Raw genomic sequence first — 10880 nt, forward strand, 5'->3', positions numbered from 1 at the left:
TATGAGTTTTTTAAACTATGATTTTTGGGAAAAATTGTCTGTTTTTATACCTTTTTTCGGGTTTTTATAATTTTAGTCAGAAACTTATAACAGCATCAACAAACGCAGTATGCAGATTTGTTAGTGCTATAAAAACTTGCGCAGAAAAGCTTTCCGATTCAAAATTAATGCAGTTTTGGCTTAATTATGATGTTAGGAAAACTCAGATTATTTAAGAAAATTGTCTGTTTTTATACCTTTTCGCAGATTATAGCGTCAGTCCGAAGATTAAAACGCAGTGAAGGAGTCATTTCCGACCCTATAAACCATATATATTCTTGATCAGCATCAACAGCCCAATCGTTCTAGCCAGGTCCGGTCGAAAAATAAATTTTTGACATTTTTCCGAAAATTGAAAATTTCATAAGGGGTTACATCATTAAAATTGCCAAAATTTTACAATAAATTGATTTTTTTAAATTTGAAAACTGAGTATGCAGCTTTGTTAATCTGCTAAAAACTAGCATAGAACAGCTTTCCGAATTAAAATGAATGATTTTTTGGCTTAGTTATGAGTTTTTTAAACTATGATTTTTGGGAAAAATTGTCTGTTTTTATACCTTTTTTCGGGTTTTTATAATTTTAGTAAGAAACTTATAACAGCATCAACAAACGCAGTATGCAGATTTGTTAGTGCTATAAAAACTTGCGCAGAAAAGCTTTCCGATTCAAAATTAATGCAATTTTGGCTTAATTATGATGTTAGGAAAACTCAGATTATTTAAGAAAATTGTCTGTTTTTATACCTTTTCGCAGATTATAGCGTCAGTCCGAAGATTAAAACGCAGTGAAGGAGTCATTTCCGACCCTATAAACCATATATATTCTTGATCAGCATCAACAGCCCAATCGTTCTAGCCAGGTCCGGTCGAAAAATAAATTTTTGACATTTTTCCGAAAATTGAAAATTTCATAAGGGGTTACATCATTAAAATTGCCAAAATTTGACAATAAATTGATTTTTTTAAATTTGAAAACTGAGTATGCAGCTTTGTTAATCTGCTAAAAACTAGCACAGAACAGCTTTCCGAATTAAAATGAATGATTTTTTGGCTTAGTTATGAGTTTTTTAAACTATGATTTTTGGGAAAAATTGTCTGTTTTTATACCTTTTTTCGGGTTTTTATAATTTTAGTAAGAAACTTATAACAGCATCAACAAACGCAGTATGCAGATTTGTTAGTGCTATAAAAACTTGCGCAGAAAAGCTTTCCGATTCAAAATTAATGCAATTTTAGCTTAATTATGATGTTAGGAAAACTCAGATTATTTAAGAAAATTGTCTGTTTTTATACCTTTTCGCAGATTATAGCGTCAGTCCGAAGATTAAAACGCAGTGAAGGAGTCATTTCCGACCCTATAAACCATATATATTCTTGATCAGCATCAACAGCCCAATCGTTCTAGCCAGGTCCGGTCGAAAAATAAATTTTTGACATTTTTCCGAAAATTGAAAATTTTATAAGGGGTTACATCATTAAAATTGCCAAAATTTGACAATAAATTGATTTTTTTAAATTTGAAAACTGAGTATGCAGCTTTGTTAATCTGCTAAAAACTAGTATAGAACAGCTTTCCGAATTAAAATGAATGATTTTTTGGCTTAGTTATGAGTTTTTTAAACTATGATTTTTGGGAAAAATTGTCTGTTTTTATACCTTTTTTCGGGTTTTTATAATTTTAGTCAGAAACTTATAACAGCATCAACAAACGCAGTATGCAGATTTGTTAGTGCTATAAAAACTTGCGCAGAAAAGCTTTCCGATTCAAAATTAATGCAATTTTGGCTTAATTATGATGTTAGGAAAACTCAGATTATTTAAGAAAATTGTCTGTTTTTATACCTTTTCGCAGATTATAGCGTCAGTCCGAAGATTAAAACGCAGTGAAGGAGTCATTTCCGACCCTATAAACCATATATATTCTTGATCAGCATCAACAGCCCAATCGTTCTAGCCAGGTCCGGTCGAAAAATAAATTTTTGACATTTTTCCGAAAATTGAAAATTTCATAAGGGGTTACATCATTAAAATTGCCAAAATTTGACAATAAATTGATTTTTTTAAATTTGAAAACTGAGTATGCAGCTTTGTTAATCTGCTAAAAACTAGCATAGAACAGCTTTCCGAATTAAAATGAATGATTTTTTGGCTTAGTTATGAGTTTTTTAAACTATGATTTTTGGGAAAAATTGTCTGTTTTTATACCTTTTTTCGGGTTTTTATAATTTTAGTCAGAAACTTATAACAGCATCAACAAACGCAGTATGCAGATTTGTTAGTGCTATAAAAACTTGCGCAGAAAAGCTTTCCGATTCAAAATTAATGCAATTTTGGCTTAATTATGATGTTAGGAAAACTCAGATTATTTAAGAAAATTGTCTGTTTTTATACCTTTTCGCAGATTATAGCGTCAGTCCGAAGATTAAAACGCAGTGAAGGAGTCATTTCCGACCCTATAAACCATATATATTCTTGATCAGCATCAACAGCCCAATCGTTCTAGCCAGGTCCGGTCGAAAAATAAATTTTTGACATTTTTCCGAAAATTGAAAATTTCATAAGGGGTTACATCATTAAAATTGCCAAAATTTGACAATAAATTGATTTTTTTAAATTTGAAAACTGAGTATTCAGCTTTGTTAATCTACTAAAAACTAGCATAGAACAGCTTTCCGAATTAAAATGAATGATTTTTTGGCTTAGTTATGAGTTTTTTAAACTATGATTTTTGGGAAAAATTGTCTGTTTTTATACCTTTTTTCGGGTTTTTATAATTTTAGTCAGAAACTTATAACAGCATCAACAAACGCAGTATGCAGATTTGTTAGTGCTATAAAAACTTGCGCAGAAAAGCTTTCCGATTCAAAATTAATGCAATTTTGGCTTAATTATGATGTTAGGAAAACTCAGATTATTTAAGAAAATTGTCTGTTTTTATACCTTTTCGCAGATTATAGCGTCAGTCCGAAGATTAAAACGCAGTGAAGGAGTCATTTCCGACCCTATAAACCATATATATTCTTGATCAGCATCAACAGCCCAATCGTTCTAGCCAGGTCCGGTCGAAAAATAAATTTTTGACATTTTTCCGAAAATTGAAAATTTCATAAGGGGTTACATCATTAAAATTGCCAAAATTTGACAATAAATTGATTTTTTTAAATTTGAAAACTGAGTATGCAGCTTTGTTAATCTGCTAAAAACTAGCATAGAACAGCTTTCCGAATTAAAATGAATGATTTTTTGGCTTAGTTATGAGTTTTTTAAACTATGATTTTTGGGAAAAATTGTCTGTTTTTATACCTTTTTTCGGGTTTTTATAATTTTAGTCAGAAACTTATAACAGCATCAACAAACGCAGTATGCAGATTTGTTAGTGCTATAAAAACTTGCGCAGAAAAGCTTTCCGATTCAAAATTAATGCAATTTTGGCTTAATTATGATGTTAGGAAAACTCAGATTATTTAAGAAAATTGTCTGTTTTTATACCTTTTCGCAGATTATAGCGTCAGTCCGAAGATTAAAACGCAGTGAAGGAGTCATTTCCGACCCTATAAACCATATATATTCTTGATCAGCATCAACAGCCCAATCGTTCTAGCCAGGTCCGGTCGAAAAATAAATTTTTGACATTTTTCCGAAAATTGAAAATTTCATAAGGGGTTACATCATTAAAATTGCCAAAATTTGACAATAAATTGATTTTTTTAAATTTGAAAACTGAGTATGCAGCTTTGTTAATCTGCTAAAAACTAGCATAGAACAGCTTTCCGAATTAAAATGAATGATTTTTTGGCTTAGTTATGAGTTTTTTAAACTATGATTTTTGGGAAAAATTGTCTGTTTTTATACCTTTTTTCGGGTTTTTATAATTTTAGTCAGAAACTTATAACAGCATCAACAAACGCAGTATGCAGATTTGTTAGTGCTATAAAAACTTGCGCAGAAAAGCTTTCCGATTCAAAATTAATGCAATTTTGGCTTAATTATGATGTTAGGAAAACTCAGATTATTTAAGAAAATTGTCTGTTTTTATACCTTTTCGCAGATTATAGCGTCAGTCCGAAGATTAAAACGCAGTGAAGGAGTCATTTCCGACCCTATAAACCATATATATTCTTGATCAGCATCAACAGCCCAATCGTTCTAGCCAGGTCCGGTCGAAAAATAAATTTTTGACATTTTTCCGAAAATTGAAAATTTCATAAGGGGTTACATCATTAAAATTGCCAAAATTTGACAATAAATTGATTTTTTTAAATTTGAAAACTGAGTATGCAGCTTTGTTAATCTGCTAAAAACTAGCATAGAACAGCTTTCCGAATTAAAATGAATGATTTTTTGGCTTAGTTATGAGTTTTTTAAACTATGATTTTTGGGAAAAATTGTCTGTTTTTATACCTTTTTTCGGGTTTTTATAATTTTAGTCAGAAACTTATAACAGCATCAACAAACGCAGTATGCAGATTTGTTAGTGCTATAAAAACTTGCGCAGAAAAGCTTTCCGATTCAAAATTAATGCAATTTTGGCTTAATTATGATGTTAGGAAAACTCAGATTATTTAAGAAAATTGTCTGTTTTTATACCTTTTCGCAGATTATAGCGTCAGTCCGAAGATTAAAACGCAGTGAAGGAGTCATTTCCGACCCTATAAACCATATATATTCTTGATCAGCATCAACAGCCCAATCGTTCTAGCCAGGTCCGGTCGAAAAATAAATTTTTGACATTTTTCCGAAAATTGAAAATTTCATAAGGGGTTACATCATTAAAATTGCCAAAATTTGACAATAAATTGATTTTTTTAAATTTGAAAACTGAGTATGCAGCTTTGTTAATCTGCTAAAAACTAGCATAGAACAGCTTTCCGAATTAAAATGAATGATTTTTTGGCTTAGTTATGAGTTTTTTAAACTATGATTTTTGGGAAAAATTGTCTGTTTTTATACCTTTTTTCGGGTTTTTATAATTTTAGTCAGAAACTTATAACAGCATCAACAAACGCAGTATGCAGATTTGTTAGTGCTATAAAAACTTGCGCAGAAAAGCTTTCCGATTCAAAATTAATGCAATTTTGGCTTAATTATGATGTTAGGAAAACTCAGATTATTTAAGAAAATTGTCTGTTTTTATACCTTTTCGCAGATTATAGCGTCAGTCCGAAGATTAAAACGCAGTGAAGGAGTCATTTCCGACCCTATAAACCATATATATTCTTGATCAGCATCAACAGCCCAATCGTTCTAGCCAGGTCCGGTCGAAAAATAAATTTTTGACATTTTTCCGAAAATTGAAAATTTCATAAGGGGTTACATCATTAAAATTGCCAAAATTTGACAATAAATTGATTTTTTTAAATTTGAAAACTGAGTATGCAGCTTTGTTAATCTGCTAAAAACTAGCATAGAACAGCTTTCCGAATTAAAATGAATGATTTTTTGGCTTAGTTATGAGTTTTTTAAACTATGATTTTTGGGAAAAATTGTCTGTTTTTATACCTTTTTTCGGGTTTTTATAATTTTAGTCAGAAACTTATAACAGCATCAACAAACGCAGTATGCAGATTTGTTAGTGCTATAAAAACTTGCGCAGAAAAGCTTTCCGATTCAAAATTAATGCAATTTTGGCTTAATTATGATGTTAGGAAAACTCAGATTATTTAAGAAAATTGTCTGTTTTTATACCTTTTCGCAGATTATAGCGTCAGTCCGAAGATTAAAACGCAGTGAAGGAGTCATTTCCGACCCTATAAACCATATATATTCTTGATCAGCATCAACAGCCCAATCGTTCTAGCCAGGTCCGGTCGAAAAATAAATTTTTGACATTTTTCCGAAAATTGAAAATTTCATAAGGGGTTACATCATTAAAATTGCCAAAATTTGACAATAAATTGATTTTTTTAAATTTGAAAACTGAGTATGCAGCTTTGTTAATCTTCTGAAAACTAGCATAGAACAGCTTTCCGAATTAAAATGAATGATTTTTTGGCTTAGTTATGAGTTTTTTAAACTATGATTTTTGGGAAAAATTGTCTGTTTTTATACCTTTTTTCGGGTTTTTATAATTTTAGTCAGAAACTTATAACAGCATCAACAAACGCAGTATGCAGATTTGTTAGTGCTATAAAAACTTGCGCAGAAAAGCTTTCCGATTCAAAATTAATGCAATTTTGGCTTAATTATGATGTTAGGAAAACTCAGATTATTTAAGAAAATTGTCTGTTTTTATACCTTTTCGCAGATTATAGCGTCAGTCCGAAGATTAAAACGCAGTGAAGGAGTCATTTCCGACCCTATAAACCATATGCATTCTTGATCAGCATCAACAGCCCAATCGTTCTAGCCAGGTCCGGTCGAAAAATAAATTTTTGACATTTTTCCGAAAATTGAAAATTTCATAAGGGGTTACATCATTAAAATTGCCAAAATTTGACAATAAATTGATTTTTTTAAATTTGAAAACTGAGTATGCAGCTTTGTTAATCTGCTAAAAACTAGCATAGAACAGCTTTCCGAATTAAAATGAATGATTTTTTGGCTTAGTTATGAGTTTTTTAAACTATGATTTTTGGGAAAAATTGTCTGTTTTTATACCTTTTTTCGGGTTTTTATAATTTTAGTCAGAAACTTATAACAGCATCAACAAACGCAGTATGCAGATTTGTTAGTGCTATAAAAACTTGCGCAGAAAAGCTTTCCGATTCAATATTAATGCAATTTTGGCTTAATTATAATGTTAGGAAAACTCAGATTATTTAAGAAAATTGTCTGTTTTTATACCTTTTCGCAGATTATAGCGTCAGTCCGAAGATTAAAACGCAGTGAAGGAGTCATTTCCGACCCTATAAACCATATATATTCTTGATCAGCATCAACAGCCCAATCGTTCTAGCCAGGTCCGGTCGAAAAATAAATTTTTGACATTTTTCCGAAAATTGAAAATTTCATAAGGGGTTACATCATTAAAATTGCCAAAATTTGACAATAAATTGATTTTTTTAAATTTGAAAACTGAGTATGCAGCTTTGTTAATCTGCTAAAAACTAGCATAGAACAGCTTTCCGAATTAAAATGAATGATTTTTTGGCTTAGTTATGAGTTTTTTAAACTATGATTTTTGGGAAAAATTGTCTGTTTTTATACCTTTTTTCGGGTTTTTATAATTTTAGTCAGAAACTTATAACAGCATCAACAAACGCAGTATGCAGATTTGTTAGTGCTATAAAAACTTGCGCAGAAAAGCTTTCCGATTCAATATTAATGCAATTTTGGCTTAATTATAATGTTAGGAAAACTCAGATTATTTAAGAAAATTGTCTGTTTTTATACCTTTTCGCAGATTATAGCGTCAGTCCGAAGATTAAAACGCAGTGAAGGAGTCATTTCCGACCCTATAAACCATATATATTCTTGATCAGCATCAACAGCCCAATCGTTCTAGCCAGGTCCGGTCGAAAAATAAATTTTTGACATTTTTCCGAAAATTGAAAATTTCATAAGGGGTTACATCATTAAAATTGCCAAAATTTTACAATAAATTGATTTTTTTAAATTTGAAAACTGAGTATGCAGCTTTGTTAATCTGCTAAAAACTAGCATAGAACAGCTTTCCGAATTAAAATGAATGATTTTTTGGCTTAGTTATGAGTTTTTTAAACTATGATTTTTGGGAAAAATTGTCTGTTTTTATACCTTTTTTCGGGTTTTTATAATTTTAGTCAGAAACTTATAACAGCATCAACAAACGCAGTATGCAGATTTGTTAGTGCTATAAAAACTTGCGCAGAAAAGCTTTCCGATTCAAAATTAATGCAATTTTGGCTTAATTATGATGTTAGGAAAACTCAGATTATTTAAGAAAATTGTCTGTTTTTATACCTTTTCGCAGATTATAGCGTCAGTCCGAAGATTAAAACGCAGTGAAGGAGTCATTTCCGACCCTATAAACCATATGCATTCTTGATCAGCATCAACAGCCCAATCGTTCTAGCCAGGTCCGGTCGAAAAATAAATTTTTGACATTTTTCCGAAAATTGAAAATTTCTTAAGGGGTTACATCATTAAAATTGCCAAAATTTTACAATAAATTGATTTTTTTAAATTTGAAAACTGAGTATGCAGCTTTGTTAATCTGCTAAAAACTAGCATAGAACAGCTTTCCGAATTAAAATGAATGATTTTTTGGCTTAGTTATGAGTTTTTTAAACTATGATTTTTGGGAAAAATTGTCTGTTTTTATACCTTTTTTCGGGTTTTTATAATTTTAGTCAGAAACTTATAACAGCATCAACAAACGCAGTATGCAGATTTGTTAGTGCTATAAAAACTTGCGCAGAAAAGCTTTCCGATTCAATATTAATGCAATTTTGGCTTAATTATAATGTTAGGAAAACTCAGATTATTTAAGAAAATTGTCTGTTTTTATACCTTTTCGCAGATTATAGCGTCAGTCCGAAGATTAAAACGCAGTGAAGGAGTCATTTCCGACCCTATAAACCATATATATTCTTGATCAGCATCAACAGCCCAATCGTTCTAGCCAGGTCCGGTCGAAAAATAAATTTTTGACATTTTTCCGAAAATTGAAAATTTCATAAGGGGTTACATCATTAAAATTGCCAAAATTTGACAATAAATTGATTTTTTTAAATTTGAAAACTGAGTATGCAGCTTTGTTAATCTGCTAAAAACTAGCATAGAACAGCTTTCCGAATTAAAATGAATGATTTTTTGGCTTAGTTATGAGTTTTTTAAACTATGATTTTTGGGAAAAATTGTCTGTTTTTATACCTTTTTTCGGGTTTTTATAATTTTAGTCAGAAACTTATAACAGCATCAACAAACGCAGTATGCAGATTTGTTAGTGCTATAAAAACTTGCGCAGAAAAGCTTTCCGATTCAATATTAATGCAATTTTGGCTTAATTATAATGTTAGGAAAACTCAGATTATTTAAGAAAATTGTCTGTTTTTATACCTTTTCGCAGATTATAGCGTCAGTCCGAAGATTAAAACGCAGTGAAGGAGTCATTTCCGACCCTATAAACCATATATATTCTTGATCAGCATCAACAGCCCAATCGTTCTAGCCAGGTCCGGTCGAAAAATAAATTTTTGACATTTTTCCGAAAATTGAAAATTTCATAAGGGGTTACATCATTAAAATTGCCAAAATTTGACAATAAATTGATTTTTTTAAATTTGAAAACTGAGTATGCAGCTTTGTTAATCTGCTAAAAACTAGCATAGAACAGCTTTCCGAATTAAAATGAATGATTTTTTGGCTTAGTTATGAGTTTTTTAAACTATGATTTTTGGGAAAAATTGTCTGTTTTTATACCTTTTTTCGGGTTTTTATAATTTTAGTCAGAAACTTATAACAGCATCAACAAACGCAGTATGCAGATTTGTTAGTGCTATAAAAACTTGCGCAGAAAAGCTTTCCGATTCAATATTAATGCAATTTTGGCTTAATTATAATGTTAGGAAAACTCAGATTATTTAAGAAAATTGTCTGTTTTTATACCTTTTCGCAGATTATAGCGTCAGTCCGAAGATTAAAACGCAGTGAAGGAGTCATTTCCGACCCTATAAACCATATATATTCTTGATCAGCATCAACAGCCCAATCGTTCTAGCCAGGTCCGGTCGAAAAATAAATTTTTGACATTTTTCCGAAAATTGAAAATTTCATAAGGGGTTACATCATTAAAATTGCCAAAATTTTACAATAAATTGATTTTTTTAAATTTGAAAACTGAGTATGCAGCTTTGTTAATCTGCTAAAAACTAGCATAGAACAGCTTTCCGAATTAAAATGAATGATTTTTTGGCTTAGTTATGAGTTTTTTAAACTATGATTTTTGGGAAAAATTGTCTGTTTTTATACCTTTTTTCGGGTTTTTATAATTTTAGTCAGAAACTTATAACAGCATCAACAAACGCAGTATGCAGATTTGTTAGTGCTATAAAAACTTGCGCAGAAAAGCTTTCCGATTCAAAATTAATGCAATTTTGGCTTAATTATGATGTTAGGAAAACTCAGATTATTTAAGAAAATTGTCTGTTTTTATACCTTTTCGCAGATTATAGCGTCAGTCCGAAGATTAAAACGCAGTGAAGGAGTCATTTCCGACCCTATAAACCATATATATTCTTGATCAGCATCAACAGCCCAATCGTTCTAGCCAGGTCCGGTCGAAAAATAAATTTTTGACATTTTTCCGAAAATTGAAAATTTCATAAGGGGTTACATCATTAAAATTGCCAAAATTTTACAATAAATTGATTTTTTTAAATTTGAAAACTGAGTATGCAGCTTTGTTAATCTGCTAAAAACTAGCATAGAACAGCTTTCCGAATTAAAATGAATGATTTTTTGGCTTAGTTATGAGTTTTTTAAACTATGATTTTTGGGAAAAATTGTCTGTTTTTATACCTTTTTTCGGGTTTTTATAATTTTAGTCAGAAACTTATAACAGCATCAACAAACGCAGTATGCAGATTTGTTAGTGCTATAAAAACTTGCGCAGAAAAGCTTTCCGATTCAAAATTAATGCAATTTTGGCTTAATTATGATGTTAGGAAAACTCAGATTATTTAAGAAAATTGTCTGTTTTTATACCTTTTCGCAGATTATAGCGTCAGTCCGAAGATTAAAACGCAGTGAAGGAGTCATTTCCGACCCTATAAACCATATATATTCTTGATCAGCATCAACAGCCCAATCGTTCTAGCCAGGTCCGGTCGAAAAATAAATTTTTGACATTTTTCCGAAAATTGAAAATTTCATAAGGGGTTACATCATTAAAATTGCCAAAATTTTACAATAAATTGA

The sequence above is a fragment of the Drosophila serrata genome, unplaced genomic scaffold, assembly GCF_035046125.1.
Source record: "Drosophila serrata isolate PLE 108 unplaced genomic scaffold, ASM3504612v1 contig_334, whole genome shotgun sequence".
Taxonomy (NCBI): domain Eukaryota; kingdom Metazoa; phylum Arthropoda; class Insecta; order Diptera; family Drosophilidae; genus Drosophila; species Drosophila serrata.